Source organism: Sphaerodactylus townsendi, linkage group LG07 (genome assembly GCF_021028975.2).
Source record: "Sphaerodactylus townsendi isolate TG3544 linkage group LG07, MPM_Stown_v2.3, whole genome shotgun sequence".
NCBI classification, from domain to species: Eukaryota; Metazoa; Chordata; class Lepidosauria; order Squamata; family Sphaerodactylidae; genus Sphaerodactylus; species Sphaerodactylus townsendi.
Window position 1 is genome coordinate 91,899,858 of NC_059431.1, and position 24,670 is coordinate 91,924,527.

General features: G+C 39.0%; 1 protein-coding gene across 3 annotated transcripts in view; it reads right to left on the minus strand.

Moving 5' to 3' along the window:
* LINGO2 (leucine rich repeat and Ig domain containing 2) overlaps nt 1–24,670 on the minus strand; it is an 837,999-nt gene that overhangs the window by 529,738 nt on the left and 283,591 nt on the right. For all 3 annotated transcript variants that reach the window (XM_048503786.1, XM_048503785.1, XM_048503784.1), the window contains one exon: nt 1,313–1,416. The gene's annotated coding sequence lies outside the window, so the exon portion shown is untranslated. The remainder of the gene's footprint in view (nt 1–1,312; nt 1,417–24,670) is intronic.

Sequence of the window (24,670 nt, forward strand, 5' to 3'; positions counted from 1 at the left end):
GTCAGAGAGGCAAAAAAAAGTGCAATTATTTCGAAAAAGGAATTTTGCCATAATGGATCTTGGAAGGGAACCATTATTCTCTACCTTTTTTTTGGGGCGGGGGGGATGTTAGCTGCTAAAATGAAGCAATTGGAAGTTATACTTAAATCACTACTAGTCATCAGGAGGCAGTGTGAAAAGCAAGTCTTGAAGATATTTAAACAACATTTTCTAGTGTACTTCGCCATCCCAGAAAAGAATCCAAAATAAAACTGTTTTGAAAACCCAGACTCAGAAGGTTTCAGGTCTATTCAAATGCAAGCAACTGTTCAAACACATTCACAGATAACATTTGTGTCTGCGACTTTTGTATCCATACAGAAAACACTGTGGTCCCAGGGCACCCCCTGATGAGTACAGCATAAAACATTCCTGCTGAGCTATTCAAACATACATCTAATTGGCAAAGCAATACTTGACAAATGTGAACATAATTTAAACTGGTTGGTTGGTCTGTCATCCCTTTCAGACAAGATTTTAAACATTTATGGAGTTGATGAGAAACAGATCATAAATAACTTCAACATACATCACCTGCCATTTTTTTAAAAGAAAAAGATTTATGTCTAATATAGCTTTACAATCCCCCCCCCCAGTTGCCACTGAAGAAAGCTTTGAATAGAAGCACTTCCCTAGCTAAGAATGTTTTATTTTTATCCTAAATTCCTTATAAGACCAAACATTTATCATATAGGTATTGGAATCAAGGCACCACATTCTGAATAATGCACTTTCAATCTGCTTTCAATGCACTTTGCAGATGAATTTTACTGTGTGGAATGGCAATATTCATTGGCAAACAATTGTTAAAGTGTTTTGAAAGTGCATTATTCAGCATGCATGAAAGCATGGATGCCTCCCACAGCTTACACTGTCAACATATTCAAAGAGATGGAAGTTTTAAAAAGACTCTGTCTGTCTGTCTGTCTGTCTGTCTGTCTGTCTGTCTGTCTGTCTGTCTGTCTCTCTCTCTCTCTCACACACACACACACACACACACACACACAGAGAGAGAGAGAGAGAGAGAGAAATCCCCATGTATTTCTACAGATTTCTGTCTGAGTTGACATTTGCTGTTCACATCATTTCAGAAGCATGCAAATTAATGTTTGCTGAGACTGATGACTTCTGGTAGTACTGTTTAAAGGATTCAGGCTGTTCTGGATTTGGCTGCACTTGATGAGCCATCCTTTTGCCAACATGGGACTTTTGTTATGCTTTTATCATCAAACAAATTTTTTCAAGAGAGAGTTTAAAATCTTTGTGAACTTACCACAAGGTGATGTAAATGTCTTCTTCATTCAGACTTTAAGCATGTATGATTACACCAGCAAGATATACAATCCTGTATCTTGCAATGTTCCTCCAAAGAATTTCCTATTAGAAAAAAAGTCGTTTTAAGAATTCATTAAAACTTGACCAAGATTTCATTTCCTTTATCTAATATTTATTATGCAATTTCAATCTTTTATCTGTAGACCATGCAAAAATGTTCAGAATTAGACATGTGTATGCCCCATGAGACATTGGCTTTTTCTGTACAGCACAAATAAAACATCCTGAGGATGCAAACAAAGCATTTGGGGAGGAATTCCACACTGCTTTTTCCAAAAGATGTCTTCAGGACATTTTATTTCAGCTCAACTCATCATATTCTGAAAGTTCTAAACTAGCAATCTTTTCCCCAACAGCTGCAAGTCATTTCCTGCTGGCCGTGCAGAGCTCAGGAAATGTCTTATTTCCCCCACTCAGTTTCAAAGCTCTCACTTTTGTTTTTTCCATCACTCGTGCCCACCATTTTCTGCTGCTGCAGAGATCCTCCATGGCGACTGCCATTTGCTGAAGGTTTCCCATGGATATTTCCTCTGCTTGCATCACAGCTGCCCACTACTTCAGCTTTTAAAGTACCAGTACAGAAATAATTGCCTGGCGATTCCATCAACATGTCTTTTCCCCCATTAAAAAATAAATTCAGTAAGGTGTCTTTGGGGCTATGAAGACTTAATATGAGATATAATATGAGATATAAAATTTACAGTTAAGGCAGAAAGCTCTCAACATCAGGAACACTAAAAACCAAAAGCCTCTCAGAAAATTTCAAACAGGGAGATAATCTCCGCTCTTTCATTGTCATCAGATCTTTTACCCAATCAGAGTGCAGCGTTACCTCAGCCAATCTGGCTGTTTCCCAGTTCCTAGATTTTTACGCCTCTCTCTAATTGTAAATAATGGATCCGATCAGACGTACACTTTTAAAATACACACTTTTCTCTGCAGTCCGTAACATTTCCCACCCTTCAAAATAATTGTAAAAGGTTTGGTTTTCAAACCTCACCTGAGCAGTGGGTGAGTTTGCCAATAGCATACACCTTTTGCACATTGTGCATTCACCTTAAACAATTTTTTTCATTTGCTTTTAGTTTAATGTATTCCATTTATAATAAGTGTGATGGACTGCAGAGAAAAGTGTGTTTTTAAAGTGCAGTTCTGTTTCCAGTCATTATTGTTTACATTCAGAGTGAGGCATAAAGGCCTAGGAACAGGCATAAAGGCTTGGATAGCTTTAAAATAAGCTTGGACAGATTTATGGAGGAGAAGTCGATCTATGGCTACCAATCTTGATCCTCCTTGATCTGAGATTGCAAATGCCTTAGCAGACCAGGTGCTCGAGAGCAGCAGCAGCAGAAGGCTATTGCTTTCACATCCTGCATTTGAGTTCCCAAAGGCATCTGGTGGGCCACTGCAAGTAGCAGAGTGCTGGACTAGATGGATTCTGGAGAAGCCACCTAATTGGCTGTGGCATCCTGCACAGAGGCAGGAAGGAAAGGAGGGAGGGAGAAAGGGACATACACTGGAGTAACTGCACAGGATAGCCCTGCCAATGTTATTAAATAAAGGAAAAAGGTGGGTCTAAACGGATCCTCATGAATTCATACGATTTTTGAATAGCAATGAAACAAAACCACCATGAAACCATAGAGAATAGTCTACAGGCAGCACCAAAACATGCATGCATCCCACACTCCGTGGTGCCGCAGTGATGCAAAAACCTGCTTGAAAAGCATGGGTTGTCATGCTCCCACAGAAGCCTTTATTATTTTCATTGTTTAAGTATAAGTTTCCCATAGATAGCGTGGGTTTAGTCCTCTGCATAGTCTCCAATGGGAGGGAATTTTAGTTTGCCCCTGTCCCTTTAAGAAGTTTCCCAAGAGGCAGTCTTTCTGTTATCTCCCAGCAATGCCCCTGTTTAACTCAGTTCAGTTCAGTACAGATGCCCAAGGAGTTAGGAAGCAGAAGTATTTTGCCATGTCAAAGGTGTACAGAGAGCACAAAGTTTAGGTTTATAGAGAATAGCAGCCAGATAAAGACTCAAAGAACTTAAACAAGTGGACTTTCCTGGAAGCAGTCAAAGAAAGAACAAAAGTCTACAGCTTCTACTGTCCAGTCAAGCAAGTACTTTATTTTAAGCACACTCTGGGAGGAGTTAGGGTCCCCATTCTTCTAAATAGTAAACCTTTTGTTTGAACTGTTGAACTTTGCTTGTGACTCTCCCACTCTGTTCTGGCCGGGCACAGGGCACCCAAAACAGTTTTGCTTGGGGAATAGAACATGGATCCTCATGATTTTTGCACTAAGTCACCCAAAAATCACCATCATGTCACAGCTGAAAACCTTAGCCACATGTCTAAGCACAACAATCACGCTTCCCACGCTCTGTGTGTGTATTCTTCTGCCATATCTCTTTCTTTATCCAAGTTATTTATCTCCCATTCCCGTCTCTTCTCTTTTAAAATAAATCTTTCAATATGTTTAAGTTATTTCTGCCTCAGTATTATTATTTTTTGGGCCTTATATCAAGTGGTTTGCCAAGAAAGGTTTTTAAATAATGGGCTTCCTTCACTTTTTGGAGAATATAACTGGGCTAACGGAAAGTGCTTCTTGTCAATAAATGCTACCATATTAGAAGCAGCTCAGTCCCTGACAGGAAAATAGTGGGAAAATCAGACAAGAATGGTCAATGAGTGGCTTCTCTGCCTTGGTGTTATTGGAAGATGTGGGGGTTCCATTAAAGCTTTCTTCAGAAGAGCTTCCATGCTTAAACTGAACAACTACTTGCAAATTTACCTTACAACCCCCTTCACCCAAGTCACATTTAGGTTGTATCCTGCCCTCATAACAAAACCCATGCTGTAAAGGATATTTGGGCATGGATGCTACCCTAAGTTCACTGGGAAAAAAGATTAAGTGTGAAATATGATAAAAATAAAATTCACCCCCATTAAATTATTTAGGTAAATGACTTTTTTGAGGACAGCCTCTCTTCTAGTCACAGTTCCCACATATGTGGGAATTTATGTCAACACTAATATTTTTCTTCACTGACTCATTCTATCCATGATCTTTTTTAAAGACAAAGAATGCTTTGTTAGGACTTGACAGTTAGATCACCAAAATCTACTTGACAGCTTGGCTGATGCAATACTCTACCTTTCACCTAGTTTCAGTGGGTGATGCAACCATGACTAAGCACATCATGTGTGATTGCATCACTGCTCCCTGATTGGTTGTATGTCTCTATGTATATGCACAGAACAGTTTGGTCTATGCGTGCTTTGGTTATACAGTTGCTGCGCTGCACTCTGTCAGACTGTTTTGTGACTTTGGAAACAAGGAATAAAACCCTTCTGTTCTTTGAAGTGAACAACGCCTGGGTTCCTGTGTTTTCTTTTCCTTAACTGCTTCTGCTGTTACCACGACCGCTGCTGGGTGGCTCCTTCTCATGCTTATTATGGTAAAATAAGGCAAACTGAAAAAGCAATTAAATGTGAATATATTTTACTTCTGTAATCCAGGATGATGTGTTTCTACACTGAATGGTCATATAAGACCTCCAGGGAAAGGATATATCAGGCAGATGAGGCTCTTTCCAGTACAGCTGTCACTCCTAATGATAGAGAAGGTCAAAGCCAGGCTAAGGATTAGCCAAGATGCAGTCATCCACAAGTGCAGCTTGACTATGTACAAGTCATACACCCTGAGGAACAAACTGAGATTAGGAGCAGTTGAATGCAAGGAAGGAAAAACATATGCAGCATCTGTGAGAGGCCTGTGAAGCATCAACCCTTATGCTGCTACTCAAAAAGGAAAAGTTATACTCAAGCAAATTATCCTGCTCAGGTGAGCACATAAGTCCAGTGCATTGCTCAGTTGCATAGAGCCTAGCTAATCCTTGTACCATCCTTGCAGAGATATATTGCTATTGGCATGGATGCAGGGGACACAACTAGAGTGACTTCAGGTAAATCTAAATGTTATTACCACCCAGTGGAAGACCTATTCATTCATTCATTCATTCATTCATTCATTCATTCATTCATTCATTCATTCATTCATCTATTTATTTATTTATATTGAACATGTGCCACCATTCCTTTATAAGAACACTAAAGCAGGACAATCCAGAATTACTATGGGCTCTTAGGCAAAGATACCCTCTGGGCCCTTCAAGTACATTCCAACCTAACATAAGCCTCACAGAATTCTTAACCTTGTTAGAAAACAAATATCCATCTAGGCATTTTTTTTTACCTACTATAATGCCCTTTCATGTACTCTGTCCATATTGAAGGTTAATTAGTTCTCTCCACATTCCCCATATGCTTCCTCTTTCACCAATATGTTTCTTTCTTTTTATATATAGATTTGAGACAATCCTTTTCAGATCATTAATTAGGATCATGCCTCTGAATTTACTTGCCATTGGTCTAATCAACATTTATTCTATTTTAAATATGCTTTCATCTTAGCATGCCATTTTGGGGAGAGGGGCTGAAACTCAGAACTTTGCTGAACTTCATTAGCCATCTATTAGTTTCCTCATTTCAACAACCTAATGCCTTGCATATCTGACAGCACAGATCCTCATTAAATACCTATCTCTCTTCACTATATGCAAATATACTAAATTATCACTCTCTTATAAACCAATTAGTTTCTAGGATGAATAATAAATACAGTGATCAGAAGAGCTGACTTAATATTGGGCCTTGATACATCTATATACTTTACTTTTCATTTAATTAATCATAGTTGGCCACTTTGTCAACTTTGCCATTTCCTAAAATAATCTTACTCATAGGAACAAATTTGCCTGCTTACTCTGTTTTAAACCATCCCTAAGAAATTTTTTTGATCTCATCAAAAGTGGGGATTTTTTTTACTCCCATAAAACTTCTCAGAAGTTTTTCCCAAGCAAAAATATTCAGATTTGCTTAAGAATTTTGCTTTGGATTAAATTGGGTTGCAATCACAGTTCTAGGTCTTGTGAACTTTGTCACTGTATGAAGTGATACTCTGTCAGCCCTGGACTCCCAATGGGTTAACAGTGCTTGGAGAACCTCTGCTCATACAATTAGTGGGGAGGGGGAGCATTCAAAATATTCACTAGCCTCCCTGATAACAAAACGGTTCTCTAGTTACAGACTCTGATGAAACACATATACCTGCTTCCAAGACTCAGGCCAGTTCACAAACAGTGAGCACCTTCAATGGGCAAAGCCCAAATCAGCCTTGCCAACCTACAATTTATACTATTTTATTATTTATATTATTTTAAAAATATCATTTTAATTTGTGCCAATCTACAAACAGTGGCAAATTCAAACACCGGGCACTTTCAATGGGCACAGCGTGTGGGCAGCCTAAATGGGCAGCCCACCTTCAATGGGCAGCCTGGATCAGTCCTGCCAACCTACAATTTATATAATTTCATTTCTATTATTATAATATTATTTCTACTATTTTATTTCTATTATTTTATTTTGTGCAAATCTACAAACAGTGGCACATTCAAGCATCAGGCACTTTCCAACATGGGCACCTGCCAATCTATAATTCGGGGAAACACGGTAGCACATATGGGTTTTGGGCACAATCGTATATTCTTATCAGAGCACTCTTTTTCCAGCCTGGTCCACATCCTCAAACTTGGTCTGATTTAGGGATCTTTCCTGCCAGTTAGGTGAGTAAACAGACCCCAAAAGATCAAGCTGAATTATGATGAATTTTCATGTGTTAGTGGCATCTCCAGTTCTTGACCCCAACTAAGTCTCAAATTGGATCACTTTCCCAATTTTCTAGACATCTGCATGCTAATTATAACTCATTGCAGGAGGACAACCTTACCCTCAGTGTGTAGCAAACACTGATTCCTCCCTGCGCCTGTGTTACTCCCTAAAATACTGAAATTTACCAAATATGCCATATCGTCACAAAATCATCCTTTCAATTCTTCCCATATCCAAACTGAGGTAGATATACTTTGTTTTAATTCTTAAACATACGCTATTCAACATGGGACATCATTCAGGATTTTGGGGCTGTAGTAATATTCTAAATGAACTGGATGTTTTACCTAGAGGAATTTTATAGTTTTATCTTGCAAGGGAAAGCTGGTAATGGTGAACTGGCTATTTTGCAAGAACCTAAAGCCAAACTTTTTGAGCCTGTGGTCACATTCAAAATTCTGAGATAAATGATAAGAATCATAATGGAAAAATGGCAACAAGATGGAGTGAAAGACATAGAGCTTATTAAAAGGACTATAGACAATATAAATAAAATAAAAATAGATAAATATGCAGAACTAGAGAAGAAATTAATATTAAAATGGTATAGAACACCGAAACAGTTGGCATATATGATAAGTGGACTCAGTCCGAAATGTTGGCATTGTGGAGATAAAAATGCAATATATACCCATATGTGGCTAGAATGTATAGAAGTAAAAAATATGTGGGAAAATGTGATAAATATAGAAAAATAATATGTAAAGGTAAGAATAAAGATAAATATAGATTTACTATTTGGTATAGTGGGGATTATATTATAATAGAACAAAAAAGAAAAGGAAAACTTTCTAGATTCATGATCAGATGCCCATGGTAATGCTACTGGGGTGGAAGGACAAAAAATCTGGACAATGCAGAAATGGTTGGAATATATATGGGAGCAAATACCTAATTAGGAAACTTTTCGACACAATGTCAAGAAATCAAATATGGCAAGAAAAACAAAAGGACATGAGGGAGATTTGGATGGAATTCAAAGACTGGCTAAATGAAATTGGAATTACAGAAGAAAAATGGACAAGAAGATTGAAAAGAATGGACCTGCTGCTGCGCATCTAAAGAAGAGAAGAAGAAGGAGGGGGAGGGGAAAAAGGGGGAAAAAAGATATGGAGGATGTATATAAAGTATACATTATAAATTTGTAATAATTCCGAAATATCAATAAAAATATTTTAAAAAAAAAATTCTGAGATAATGTGGTGGGAAATGGCTGCCTCAAGACGCCCACCACAAAATGGCTGATGCAACTTACTTTCAGGCTCCCAGTAAAGACCCTTGTGCTATGTACTGCTGCCGAAGCAAAATAAAAAAAAAATCTGCACAGCCAATCAAAAGCCCCACCTGGATCCACCAGCTTTTAAAAAAAGACTTGGAAGGCATTAGAGAAGGTGCACGTGAGTAGCATTGCACCACATTGGGAACCTCTGCTTTAACTGATTTTCTCATTGAGGAAACTGCTGTTATGAATCAGAGAATGGAGTGGAGCCCAGAATAACACTGGAACTGTATCATAGCACAGGTATTGGCCTAATCTACTAAGGAAACTCTTACATCTATTTACTCACTTTTGAACATATGTTCAGTGTTTCTTTCTGTGCATCTGCTAAGTGTCAAATGCATTTTGAAAATATAAGAAGCACAATTCCCGTGGAGTCAAGAATCTGGGGTTCTCAGAAATTCAGATATTACAATGTTGGCATCTAATTAAATAGGTTAGACAGGCTTGCTGCTCTCCCCACAGTATAAAACACTTCAGACCCTGTTGCCAGAAAGCCAATTAGAAAAGATGTTGTTCTCTGTGTGTTCTGGGAACTAAGGCTATGATCTGAAAAGCAGAGATATATGAATATTAATACTTTCACTTGCTATTCTGACATTTTACCAGCCTGAAACAATAGTTTTCACATCTTATGCAAGGGGACTTTTTTTAAGTCACAAGGCCAGATGACAGATTGGGACTTGGTCATAAACTAATTTGACAAGGAAATAACTATTAGTATTCTCAACTTTCAAAAACACCTCAATGACTGTAGGAATTTTAATTAGTTATGAATGAAGCTTGTTCAAATTATAATGTGTGAAACAGTGCACAAACTCAGATGCACACATTCAGATAACATCTCAGGCTGATGTATCTCAGGTTGATGTAACCATTTTAAGATATATGGAACACATAAAGCATGTTAATGATGAAACTGAACCACTGGTCCCTTTTCCCCAATGCTGCCTAGATTGACTAATGAAATATTAGCAGGGGACCTCAGGATGTTGGATGGAGGTCTTTTGACCACTCTCCATTCAGTTGAGTTGAAGAAGACTGGCAGCCCAATCCAGAGCCCCAGCCAGCCGGGGATGGCTCTGCTGCAGCTCTGCTCTGCCATCTCCAGAGGGTTTTCCAGCAGCATGGGGAGAAAGAAACCCTCTCCCACCCCCCAAAAACCAGAAAGCTCTCCATAGGGATAAATGAATGTAGCCCCTGGCCAAAGTGTAATTACCAGCAAAAGTGGGAGGGAGGAACACTATCAATGGCTCCACCCCCAAGAATGCTACAGACACACCTGTCCACCGGAGACTGATCATGGAAATGCCAATGCAGCTCCATAGCAGCCTGGACTTCCAGGTTGTGCCACTGTGGAGCTGAGGGACAGTTAGTCACCAGTGTCTTTGCCCCTGCTGCTGGCATCTTTGCCCCTTCTGCCAGTGTGGGTGCCTTTGAGCTGGCAGAGGAGGCAAACACATTGGAACAGCCCCACACTGGCTCCACAGAAAGAGTCAGCTTCCACCATGCAAACAGGACTGAACTGTGAATCTGGGAATTTCAGTAAACAATAAATGTGCTGCAACCTGGAGGGTCTACCCCATATTCCCCACTCATATTTTGTGCAATTTGCCTAGGAAAATGTTTCAGAAAAAGTACTTTGAACTAGGACAGGACAAACTGAAATTTATCTTTCTGTAGCCTTTTACCCTGCAAAAATGAATTCAGTGAAGAGAATCAACTTTTACTTCAGTATGCAATATATGAATTATATGTATAAACAGAAGTGTATCAACTGGGAAATATTTTGACTGTACTCCTGCTCTGTTAAAGTCATTGGGGGATTTTACAGAACACAACAAGTGTAGTGGTACTACATGTCATGTGTATTATGTTCTTGAGGCAACATCATGTTCTTGTGGCTCTCCTTACAAGAACTGTCATCAAATTTCACTGAAAGCAGACAAGATATTCAGCTATAGAAAGATGAAAAACGAAGAGTTGCTAACACAATCTCTTAAGCAGGTTGTATACAACCACTTTCTATGTATAGATGGTGTGTATGTAGGATTAGTACTGGTCATAACCACAGGTACTGAACAGATGTTAATTTTTAACTATCAGAAGGTATACTATTTTGGAAGAATTAATCAGAAAAGCAATAGTATGGAAGGGTATTCCTTATTCAGCATTCTTACACTTCAACTATACCAACGTATGTAGGAAGAAGACAGAAGGGCATAAATAAACTAGCTCCAAATGGGGACTAGAGTATTTCTTTGTATTAAACTTCCATCATCCGCTTTCATCACCCTACAGACACTTCTACAGTGATTTCAGTCAAAAAGGAGAGCTTTGCAGTATGGCCAGAGAGTATTACTTCACCACAGTGACATCCTGTAATAAGAGAATGCTTTTAGTGTGGGCTTCAAAGAATTCTGCTTCTCCCATTGTTGCAAGCAATTGGCCAATTTAGAGAAATTTAGAGAAATTGGCCAATAGGGAAAAAAAGAATGAAAGAAATATGGAAGGTAGAAAATTGTAAGGCGGGAAGAAGGAAGAATCTTTATAATCCATGTCTGATGCTTTGTTTCCAGATAAAGCCTACAAACAAGATCTCCATAAAGTAGAGCCTTAACGAGGAAATGTACGGAATATGGCCTTGTTATTTGATAAAAAGGGAGATCAAAGATAATCACATATTTGTTGTTGTTTTTAAGAGATGCTCATTTATTTTACTGAATATAGGTCATAACATATCTACAAGGAAAATAAAGTACAGAATGTGATCCATCCAGATCTTTCGTTAGTAATAAAAGGAAGATAAGTCCTTTTTTGATCACTCAAAAAGGCTACATGGGTGTTCATGGACCGGCCTGGATGAAATGCCATGAGTCAGGGACTGAAGTAAAGAGAAGAACTGGGTGAGACTGAATGAAAAATTGATTTGACCTATATATTTTATGTAAATTCAATAAACATAACATTAAAAAGTCAACTATACCTGGTAACAAAATAGTTACCATGAAAATTTTCAGCTATGTCTCTACATAAAGACATTTCAGCCTTCCTCCTAAGGCAAGAGATACATACTGTCAATTAGGGAACTCTTGGCATTCTAAAGGGGAAATACAATCTTACACCAAAAACAGAAATACTAGGAAAGATAAGAGTGACATTTAAGTCCATCTCGCTGCTAAATAAGACAATAAAATACAGAGTGAAAGTGGGAGAAATCACTATTTGCTAGCCATGCAACCAACACAGTTGGTTAGTCTAGGAAAGTGTTTTTGTCCAGTATAGCGCACAGCGTTTCTTTAAATCTCAAAGAGGTTAATTTAAAATAACTAAAAACTGAACGATATTTTTCATAGTGATGATGGAATTTAAACATGTTGAACTGTGAATTTCAGTTCATTAAACGAAGCCCTCTTCAAATGATCTACATGTCAATTTCGGTGCCAAAACTCTGATTTTCTTTTGTGGTGGGAAGTGAGGGGTGAGCAATGGCAGTGTACAAACTGCAAAACTCCAAAAGGACAATGTGAACTGCTGTTTGCTACTCTCCCCAGATTCACGATCATCAAACCCAAGTGTCAAGACTGACAGGCCTTTCCCGGTGTGGTCTGGAATCACTGATTGCTTGTGTATAAAACTATGAGGCTGGAGACATCCCAGTTTGTTGATCAAATGCAGGGGCAATGCATTTGACTACGGTAGTCTTATGATGCTTACATTTTTTCATGTTAGTATCAATTTATCAATCTACCAATGTGGTTATTTAATTTTTTTTAATCTAAAGATCTAAAGACATGCAGGAGCAGGTAGGCCACAGGCAATAGAAATGACATGGCAGGACAAGAAGTGAGAAGTAGTCAGTAACAGGGAGGAGGATGAGAGAGAAGCATGCAAAGCAGTACAAGGGTGTGAGGATAAGATCAGGCAGGCTGGCTGAAGGCAGAGGGAAGAGGTCTGGGGCAAATCTGTCCCACTCTGGCAGCAAAGCAAAATTAAAAACGTGCTATAAGTCAATATGCTTGTGGTGGAGAGAGTAGAAAGCAAAAGATGGGGTAGAAAAAATACGTCTACGCAAGAAATCTTGCCACAGCAGATATTCACCTCCACCATGCAGCAAACACCCGAAAAAAAAAAAAAAAAAAAAAAAAAAAAAAAAAAAAGCAAGAAAGAAGAAAAAAAAAAAAAAAAAAAAAAAAAAAAAAAAAAAAAAAAAAAAAAAAAAAAAAATCGGCCTCTGGCGCGGCACAATACTGGCATCACCACATTCACAATCAAATCACCTACTGGTAGGAGGGGGCAGGACAGAAGACCAATGCACTCATGCCTACTCCTTTGCCACATATGTTGATGTCAATGTGCATCTGGATTTGTTGAAGGTCTAGTTCCAGGGTTTGTACCCGTTAGATACCTGACTGTAGTAAGAAACTATTTTCAGTGGGGCAGCCTGTTTGTAAGCAAGGAAAAGTCTGTAATCCAACATATATAAGGAAGAGAAATATAACTCATCAGAACTGTGTAATGTTCAAGTGTTATACTGTTATACTGTTTAACTCAACAACAACAAAACCTTTATTAGGCATTAAGTAGAGAAATATAAAAGGAGTTTTATATCAGATTCAGAACGAACACAAGATAGAGATTGGTATCATTAAGGTGACAAGTCATGCATCTTAAGCATTTGCAATAAAAAGATTGCAATGTTTTCAATGTCCTCATGATAGCCATAGTCCAGCAATTATACCAGCTTTAAATTATAGAGATTCTTTGGCTTGAAGTCAGACTCAAGGGTGGGAATGGTATGTCTTAACATTAAGTATTGGGGGCAGATAAAAAGGATATGCACAAGTTTCAGGTGTGTTCAAACAGCAGGGACAGTGTCTGTAATGACCTGGAAACGGTAGAACAACCAGTAACGTTATCTCTCTTTGGCCTGTCTTGGAGAGGGTTTATTTCTGGGTACTAATCTGGTTTTCTCAATTTGTTTCTTCATTTCATTTGATGAGTATTGTTGTTCAAAGAATGCTTTATTAAAATCTTTTTACCTTTCAATGGGATTGGAACAATTGCTGTTTAAATGTAGTGTTGGTTATACATGTTGAATTGTGTAGAGTGTTCAAGGGTAGCTGAAAGCATGTAAATGTGTTTAATTGTCAGTGGGCTTTTTGTATAGGACTGTACATGTAAATCTGCAGCTTCTAAATTTTTAGGAATGGGTAGAACATGTTTTCCCTTTTGAAATTGCCACAGCTTTAGAATATTTGAACAGATAGGTAACCTTTTCCTCTACAAGCACGTTCTAACCACTACATGCTGAGAGGAAAAAAGTCCAAATAATCAATGCAATCAAGTCTGTTCAATCTTATGGCAGGTTTCTTGCCAAAGGCAGCAACTTTAGTCATGTTCTAATTAACAGTTTACAACAGTTTTTTAAGGCTGTTGGGAACATGTCTGAAACCTACAGAGGAATGAGAAAACAAAATCAGAGGGTCTTCATTAAAAAAAAACTAGTAGGTTTTATTTGTTTAATGTATTGTTTTATTTGTTTGTTTTTTACCATAAACAGAAAAAAAATCTTTCTGTTAAGCTCACCAACGACTACAAACTGAAGTTGAGTTCAGACCAGGCAGAGGTGGTGCTGGTTGGGAAGGACGAGGATTGAATCCACTTGCCTAGATGGGGTAACATTGGCCTTTTCAGAACAGGTTAAGAGCTTGAGGGTGCTCATGCTCCTTGCCTTACTGATTGACAAACATGTTAACATGGTGGCCAGGAATGCCTTCTACCAGTAACACCTGATTTGCCAGCTGTCTCATTACCTAATCTCAGTCAATCTGGCTACATTTATCCATGATTCTATAAACTCATGACTAAATTACTGCAACATAAGGTACACAGGGCTGTCCTGGAGATGTCCCAGAAATTACAACTGGTCTAGGACATGGCAATCTGCCTGCTGTCAAAGACTAGCTGCTGGGAATATAGGTTGAGCCCCTCGGGGATAGGGTGGTATATTAAATTAAATAAATAGTAATAATAATAATAATAATTGTCCATTTTGAAACTCAAACACTGGCTGCATGTCTGTTTTCAAGCTCAATTCAAGATGTTGGTTATGACCTATTATACGCAGCACAACCCGGGACCCACTTATTTCAAGGACCATCTCCTTCCATATGTCCCTGTGCAGATATGGGGAACCAGTTCTATTTCTTGCTACTTTCCTATGTTGCAGATAGTTATTTTTCAATGGTTAGTAAAATCTAACAGATTAAAAAAGTTATATTTAAACAAAGTATAACATAGAAACAAAGTCATGTTTTACATATGTACAGGTTTATTTTCTGTTTTTGCATTTGGAGAATGCCTTGTTAACATTATTCACATGAACTGCTATTTGTCATTCTTCAAGGCTTAGTTGCCTGTCTAGACCTTTGCAGAGGTGGGGAATGGGGGACATGCATCTTTTGCATACAAGAATCTTTTGCATGCAAGCATGTGCACACTAAGTAACCACACAGAGCACAGTGCACTATAATTGGGAGTGGGAGCAGCAATCCTTGATCTGAGAACTGGGGTATTAAGAAGCATGATCACCTTCTGTAAGTGAAATTTAGGAGAGTATAAAATACAGGAATGACCTCACATATATTTAGATACAGCATCCAATTTATCACCCCATTGATTACTTATTCTCATAACACAAATAATAAACTAACTGTCCCTGAACTATGCTAAGGTCTTCTGGAAGGCACAGACATGTACAATGAAAGCAGTTGCTTAAAAGATACAAATGAGTTTACCTTTAATGAATCTTACTTTGAGTTTCAAGAAAAAAAATACAAAAATTATTATGGAACCAAATCCCCCTATCTGCATGTTTGCAACAAGGTAGTAGCACATCTTAAGAGATGCTTACAAATGCAATTCGATAGAGTGTTGAATTAATGGGCTAAAACTTCAGTAACACTGCACAGGAGGGGGGATACTTCACATTTAAAAGGTGTTGCAGTTGCAATTCATTCTTGGAAAAACTTGCAACAGTGCTCAGTCACTGTGAAAGTACTCCAGCTTTTCATTGTAGAGAGTGCTTTTTTCCTCCTCTTTTTGAATCCTGGAAAGGGGTATGTCCCTTGTTGCTCACTGGTTCATGGTCAAGAGACATTTCTTAGCCTTCCACTTCCTTTGAAAACCAGTAGATGGTGGTAGCATATCACAGACACTATTTGGAACTGAAAGAAAGAGTTCTCTCAGAGACATGTGGTAGTGTGGGTTGGATCTACACTACATTTTCAAAAAAAAACCCAGAATGGAACCCCCCTCCCACTGTTACCCACAGATATCCACAAAATGTGGCACATGTATGAGAAGAAAAATCAGTCTACCAATCTCTATGGTAGGAATGACACTGGGAGTTTGCAGCGGGAATGGTGGCATCAGTGGAAATTACCAATTTGGTTTGGATCCAACCCTGTATGATCCCTTGCTATTCGTTTGGTACAACCTGACCTGTTCATTTGGTAAACCCTGACCTAGATGGCCCAGGCTAGCCTGATCTCATCAGATCAGAAGCTAAGCAGGTTAAGTCTTAGCAAAGATGGGAGACCTCCAAGGAATGCAAAGGAAAGCATTGACAAACCACCTCTGTTAGTCATTTGCCTTGAAAACCCACAGGGTCACCGTAAGTCAGCTGTGACTTGACAGAACTTTATACACACAGATGTACATTCATCTGTAACCCACCATTCCTTAAGCAACTATGTACATACACAATGCTCTGTGAACCATTTTTGTATGGTTTTGGGGGGGGAGGGGCTGAAGGGGAAGAAAGTGATATAAGAGAAAAACAGACAAAGTCAGGTTAAGAAAATGGACTTGGACATTAGTAAAAAATAAAGGGTTTTTTCCCTTAATGGAGATACATTCTGAAGTAAATTTTTAATAGAGACTGAAATGTCATAAGAGAAACATGTCCCATAGTTTCACTTTGGATTGGAGCCAAATTTTGTTTTCCTCTGGTGAAAGGCCACAGGAGAGGGATGTTTTTGCTGATTCTCCTCTCTTCCTGCAGACACCCCACTTCTGTTCCTGGACCACCTATCTCTAGGGGACAGCAATGCGGGGAACTCAACAGCTTGAAGCAAGAAAGTTTCATTACATTAGAATAACTCCAATGATGCTATTTTTGATCCAGTGAACTGAGGTTTCCATGAATATGAATGTTTAAATCTTAGAGAGAAAATGTGTAAGTCTTAGAGAGAAAATCTACATATGTGAGAGGAGGTTTATTTATCGCCATAAGCTAGAAAGACCAAGAATGTAGCCTGAAAGAAAATAATAATGATGATGAGGTCTTTATCTGGGTTACAAAACTTTGCAAAACTTCGCTAGACAAGTTCAGGGATTTCATAGCTGCTTTTCTCAAGATTTCAGGGATATTCCCAGAATTCTAAAAATCACAGTAGGGACATTTGCTTAGCTCTGCCTATCCCATTAGTCATGTCCAAGATGTGGTCAAAAACAGACAAACTGAAAGTTCAGATACAGAATCTTGCTTTTCATTCTGAACTGCAGGAGACGTTCTCTGAGAATTAATGATAAATTTATAACACAACTGAGTATCCTGAATTAAGCACATTTTTATTCTGAATCATATCATAATGGATATTGGCAATGTGTCTACAAAGAGTATGTATGGACTGGATCCTACAAACCTTTCTCTGCTTCTCTCTTCTTGTAGCAACCTAAGACCCCTCAAAAGCCAATAACGGGGCGTTATGTGAGCTTCAAAGGTAAAAGTACTAAGAATAATGGAAGTCTGCTGCAAAGAAAAGGACGATCAGATAAAATAATCTAACCCCATTTTCTTTTGGCAAAAGAGGTAACAAAATGTATTCACACAGGAGGATAACCTTTCCAAATTATCCTTCCTCATTCCAATCCTCCCCACACACACATATCATGCAATTGCATCAACAAGGCTCTGTCACTCCCCAACATCAGCTCTTCAGGGTAGGAGGATGCTGAGGAAAGGACCACAGTGGGGAAATATCCACTTTTTTGATTTTCTTCCACTTGGGCCCATAGACAGGTACGTTTCATATCCTAGTTTGCTTACTTGCAGTACTAAGTTAAACACTGCATAATTTCACTGCAGGTTTGAATCATTCAGACTTCTTCACTCATTATTATTTCCATGTCTAGTCTCTCCTTAATCATCTTCTCATTTCCAGCTCTCCCTCTTATGTTCCAGTTATAGAAAGGACACCAAGAAACTACTCCCTTTGAATTGTACGGTCATCACGGATGTCCTCTTTGCATAATTACTGAAAATATTACAATCTTCCACCTTTGATAGAATTCCACACCTATGAACGTGCAATTTAAGCAATACATTAGGCATCTATATTTATATGCAGCCAGCTGCATAGCTAGAAATGTTAACAAGGATATCATTTTTCAGTCTGTTTCAAAGTAGGTGTCAGTATGAATTTCCATTACTAGTGGCAATAAATTCCCTGCATGCATTTTTAAGATAAAACCTTCAAGAACTGCCTCTACTGGTGATATAATTCCAATTTAAACTCCTGTTAATCTTTTAAAACATCCTGCCTGTTCATCAAGTTGATCTTGACTCCAGGTCTCCCAGTGAACCATCAAAGAGTGAGAACAGAGAGAAATATTATTTAATACTTAAGTGTGTGTGCGGTATTCTAATTTACCAAAAGAAGTTATCTCCAACAGTAGGGTACCCACTTTTTATTTCATCAAGAAACCTGAAAGTCCAGTGTTCTTATCCTTAATCCAGTATCTACCAAAAAAATCATGCCTTTGTCTGATTGCTCTGCTTAGACACTGACAAGAATCTTTCTTTGCTCTGAAGTAAAATTTAATTCATTTCCATGGAAAACATAGCTATATTCACATTAACACATTCACTGAGTTGAATGCTCATTCAATTTTAATTGTAAATATTCAATTCTTCACATTATTATTATTTATTACATTTGATAGACCACCCAATCCCCAAAGTTGTTCATATGGCAATAAGAAACACAACAACAAACATTGGTTTGCTATCAAGTGTATCCCCTCATAAGCACACTTGCATGACTGAATGGCCAACAAGATATGATGGTGGGTCTAGTTCTCTAGATTAACAGTTCTATGGAGAGGAGAACAGGTATCTACAAGGTGCCCTGGCTCAGATCAAGCTAGAATTTTACAAAATTTCTTAGAACTATGATTCAGAATTCAAACATTTTTCCCTGTGCACATCCCTAATAATTATTCAGGACTCTGATTCTAAGGACTTTCACTCAGATGCAAGCTGCCTGTCAGGTCATTTTGCTATCAGGACCATAGAATCCAGGAAGATGAGGCTCATCCCCCCCCCTCCCACCACAGTGTTGTTTTCTTGGCCTGAAATGGCCTGGCACATGTGGCATCTTTAACACAGCAAACATCCCCCAACCACCCAGAGCCATTTCAGGTCAGGCTGAACATTTAAGAACAAAGTGATTTGGAAACTGGGTTGTTTGATGCACTAATAATATGTTCCGTTGAAATGGATTAGAGCCATCACTCTGCTGTAATAGGAAGGCCTCTCCCACTCTCGTGTTAGCAGATGAGCAGTTTTGGCAGATCCTTCCCCTCCAGTCATTGTCCACCCAAATCAGATCCCATACTATTTCCTTCAAATGTCAATAGCAGTTTTTGAAGCAGCACAGGAGGGTAAAGCAGGAAAGGAAAAATCAATTTCACAAGTGAACTTCTGCTCACAGTTTTTACTATCCCGATGGATCTATTTACTAATGGTATTTAGAGGTGCTACGGGAAATGTACATTTTAAAGTAAAGGTTTAAAGAAAAATTATTTTATTCTGTACTACACTTGAATATTCTCCAACACAACATAAACCAAGTACATCATTTTTTGTTAATCTGACAGACTCTAATAAAGATGGGAAGGGGTTATACATCATTGGTATGCTATACATACAGTACTATTTGGGATAATGAAGATGTTTGCATAGAGGATGGTTTGCATATAGGCGTATGCACATATGCACCATAAAACTGACCTATGCCTTCATTTCTGTTAATCTTCCTAATAGGATCTGAAACTAAAAAGCTAAGTTGAGAGGCTAGGCTACTTCTCTTTTCACAGGAACATGCTGGCATGTGTGAGTTATTACTGAAGATTTTTATTCCATCAGATTCAAATCAGTCTGCAGGCATCCAAGGGGAGCAAGGAAATGGGAAGAAAGGGCAAGAACCTGTGTTTCATTGCCTGAAGTACATGTGAAAATAAGGAAACAGAATGAAGTTTGACAGAACGTTCTTTTCCATTTCACTCACTGTTCCTTGCACACTAGGGACTAAAGCAACGCTGGCAAGGAACAATATTATTTCTCAAATACCACAGTCAGCTAGTTACTCCTTCTCATTTGTGGATGTGTGCACGTGCACACACAAGCTGAAGCAAAGAAGTTAAAAATCCTTGGTGTTATCTTTGGAACTTAAGGGAAAATAAATATGATCTGCAACCTTAATGCAGACTGTTGTGGGTAGATTTTTTTGCAATGGAGACTTCTGTCCTAAATCTGCTCTTTTCTAGTCCATAGAAAGAGTTCTGCAAACAAAAAACAGATTGACTACCAGTAAATGCAGTTTTCAAATGAAGAAATGGAGTGGAATGAACTATCCTGTCACAGCCAATTCATGCTCTGGATACTTAAGTTCAGATATTAGTTTCTGAAATATAACACAACTACCTATAGCACAAGGGAACAATACCAGGCCAGTATATACTACCCAACCTCATCCTGCTACTCATCAAACCTTCTCCATTTTTTCTTGCAAAAATCGGTCAGGTCTGCTTCTTGGAGTAACAGGGGAATTAGCTAGAAGTAGGCCGATTATGCAAGAGACAGGTAGGAGATCTCCACCTGTGTATACAGACATCTGTTCCCTAAAATCTGTTCCCTACAACAATGTAGTAAAAGAGATTACAATTTTATTAAAAGGATCAAAATAGTAATAATATACACAAAAAGACATAATTTAGAGGCCTAAGAAATAAAGAGTTGAGAGACAGTGGGAATAACCAAGGTGGCCAAAACAAAGCTGGGTGCAGCCAGGGTACATGAGCCCGGTGAAGGCCTGGGCTGTTTGCTTGTCTCCATGTGGGCAGCCCCAGAGCTAACGCAGGTGACCAATATGTCTTCGCATGGCAGCACAACTTTTTTCTCTTATGCCCCACTGATGCACAGCTATGCAGGCAGGCACACTTGAACCCCAGAAGTGCCTGCATGGCTCCACAGATGGGAGCCAGGAGGTTTTTTTAAAAAAAGCACAGCCACATAACGTTCTTCCTGCCCAGCCGCTTGCTTGGATGCAGCTGCGAGGTGTGTTAAAACAAAATCATGATTCTTGAAAAACTCGGGATGGGAGGGGGGGGAACGTGGAGCGGACTTGCATTAGGAGCGGGTTCAGCATGAAGTTCCTCCTCAACCTGGGTTTTATTGTGCCCTTAACCCATATTTATTGGCCCATGCAGAAAGGGCCTAAGTTAGAAATTGGGAGGGTGATAACTATAATTCCACAAGTGAAGAGGTCCAAGGAGACAGCAAGAGAAGTGGCCAGCACTTCTCACAGAAAATGATGTCAGGCACAAGAAGGAAGTCCAAGTGCAAATAACTATTAATTTTGCAGCTCTAGTTATAGGGAAAAAAATCACCTGTAAGGAAACTCAAGGCAGCTAACAAATTCATTTTCCTTCTTCTCTCCACAACAGACACCTTGTGAGGTAAGTGAGGCTGAGAGAGTTCTGAATGAACTGTAACTAGCCCAAAGTCACTCAGAAGGAATGTAATAGTGGGGAAACAATTCTGGTTAACCAGATAGGAGTCTAACACTTATGTGGAGGAGTGGGGAATCAAACCCAGTCCATGGCTCTTAATCACTATACCAGATGCATCTCTTAATAAGATGAGTTTTACTGGTGAGTAAAGACATTAGCTTTTACTTTCTTCTCTAAATAGGCTCTAACCCACAGTAAATTAGTTAACCTTGAAAATGTCACAGGACTATTGGTTGCTTTGGCCAAAACAAACCACCACATCTACTTCTCTATTTCAGTGAGCAAAAGGATGACACAGGCTAGTTCAGTTTCATCAGATGTTGGCTGCTAGGCAGGCTGCTAAGTGATTAGCACAAGATGGCAGACTACCAAAGAAGTCCACCTTTGCAATGCACAGGCAATCAATGGCAAACCACTTCTGTTCATCTCTTGTCATGGAAACCCTAAGGGGGTTGTCATTAATTGGCTATGATTTGATGGCATTTTCCACCACTATAGTGAACAAACAGAATCCCAAGTACTGGACAAAATGAGGAGTAAATAAAAAATGAACACTTGCAATGTAACATGCAAGAAAAGAGTTCAGGAAATTTGTATACGTTATCCTAGACCAGCAAATATGATTATTCTGATAAAGTCAAGGACCTCCTTTATAACAATGACACCGTTATCTTAAATTGTCACATCGCTGTTAGAATATCTCAATGGTAATTGGCAGGAGTGAACAGAATCCAGTGATGTCGATTCTTAGGATACAGTGTTCTAACTATAACAGCTGAAACAGAAATTGTTCACCATGGGAAAGTTTTTACCAGCCACGGGGAACCTCTTTTCTGTTAACAGGCATCCTGATGGTCAACATGATGTCTGAACTGGCACAGATAAGGACCATATAATGTGGAGTGGTCTCTTCTCCCAGCCTTGCAATAGGAAAAATTAACAACTGGAACAGGTAGTGAAGCCAGGCATGGGATGTAGCAATCACAAACCCAATACTTAGATACAAGTCAGAAAGGTATGCCTGACCAGGAAATAGACTAGTCAATTTAAAAAACAGCCATGTTCATGACTAGAAGCTGAGGTATTCAATCCAGATTCGTCATAGGACTGAGTAGACTCCCAGCATGTCAATTAGTTTCACTGTATTTATCTTTGCTTACTTGCCACCAATTTTTAAGCTTTCTCCTGTAGATGCCTGCCTGCCATTTCAAAGCAATACATTAAGCCTCTTCCTTCATGAAGGTGTGAGTAGTCAAGTAGAATAAATCAATAATTCCATTTACTGTTGTGGCACAATATTGCATACCAAACATATCCATTAAAGGCTATCTGTAGGTAGAGGATAATTTGGGAATGTATGCTTTAGGCAACCTAATGAATACCAAATTTAATCCAGCATTCCTAACTACCCCCAATGGAGAGGAGAAAATCTTTAATGGGCAGATCTTGTAGTGCATTGTTATGTTATCTACAATTGTAAATGGATTGTATTGCTGCAGCATATTGATCATTTTACTAAACAATTACAGTTATGACCAGGCAAAAAATCTTTTACCTCTTCCTGCAAAACCTATTTACTGGATTCTAACAAAGCATAATCAGTAACAGGATCATTTACCATCAGGTACATTTCACAAGAACAAATAAATAAAATATATATCTGAGTAGTCAGAGAATATTCCAGTATATTCCAGAGTATATTTGACATCAGATACACCAAAGAACTCAGCCAAGGTTAAGGCAGAGAAATGAGGCCTAAAGTTGATATACTTCAGGCAGAAGAGCAAGATGTGTGCAAGGGAGTCAGTATAGGAAAGACAGAAAGAACAATGTCAATCTTGCTGAGGGATGTTTAAGAACTGACCTTGAAGTAAAGACGATGGAAAGGAAGTGCTTTTGGGGAGTGATCCCAAAGTACAAGGGTGAACAAGAACTCTGTGCCTTTTTCAAAAGGTATTGAAATTTCTGATCAAATAATTTATTTTTTAGTTGAAGATAAACCTTGTTGGCAGTGATCATGAGCAGGAAGTCCCAGGCAAGGCCCAGTGGGGAGATCTTAGCCTTTATTGGTAACCACCAGTCAGAGATCTGGAGCTCATGAATCACTAGTTGGACCAAGCTGTGCAAGTCAGAATGGAAACTGAGGCGTACCCTAAATTTGAAAGTGGTGACCCACACCCTTGTTTCCAGAAGGTGCTGTCCTGCCTCAAGGCAAAGGACTGCATAGGGGAAGCAGTGTGGAAGTCCAAATATTTGATATAGGAAGTTGGACTGCAGCTGTTCAAGCTTGGATTTCCATGCGTGGATCCATGTAGGAACCCCATACATTAGATGTTGAACCACTTTCATGCTTAATACTTTCAGGGCCACGGGGATGAATCTGCTGCCATTGGAGGTAAAAAAACTTCAGAACAGCAATAGAGGCACATTCAGGGTGTTATCTCTATGTTTAGTCCAGCCAGGCTAATGTTGGAAGACAACCCCTAAGTATTTGAAGGATCTGACTTGCTCAGTAACTGAGCCCTGACTAGACCAGATCATAGTACTACAAGCATTTGAAAAAACCATGAACTCCAGGTCATATCAGAAGCAATGTTATTTCACTGGGGATGCTGATTGCCCCCCCACCTCACCCCAGCAGTTTCTCCTGATGTCCAACTGAGTAACAGTAGACAACAAGAGTAGGGGGCAGGAGATACCCCATCACCAGAGGGAAACCAGCAGCCCTTTGTGTGTTCAGGTTTGTGTGTGGGACATGTACACAAAATCCAGAAAAGAATTAAAATTCCCCTATAATCATGGGGCCCCTATAGGAGCCCCATGGTGCAAAGCAGTAAGATGCAGTACTGAAGTTGAAACTCTGCTCACAACCTGAGTTCAATCCCAATGGAAGTCAAGCACCATTGTTGTCTAAATGAGGGGAGGTATTGGTGAACTTTTCTTAACAGCTTCCATCTGCAATTGGGGGCATTCTAACTGTCAGCATCAACAGATAGATTGTACTTCATTTGTGGTGTGCAGCAAAGGATGTAATTATAGCAACATCTAGACAAAACATAGAACATTTCTGCAAATCAAAACCTTCTTCTGTGTTGAATAGGAGAGGAATATGAGCCTAGTATTCTCTCTGGTAACAAATTTTCTATGTGCAAGAAATTTCCTGTGAGTAGGAATAATTAAACTGGTGCAGTTTGGGAAGCTGCAGTGCTGCAGTCCAAGTTCTGCTCACACCTTAAGTTCAATCCTAATGAAGGTCAGTTTCCCGTAGCCAGCTCAAGGTTGTCTCAGTCTTCCATTCTTCTGAGATAACTAAATGAGTACCCAACTTGCTGAGGGTACAGTGTAGAGGACTGCGGAAAGAAAT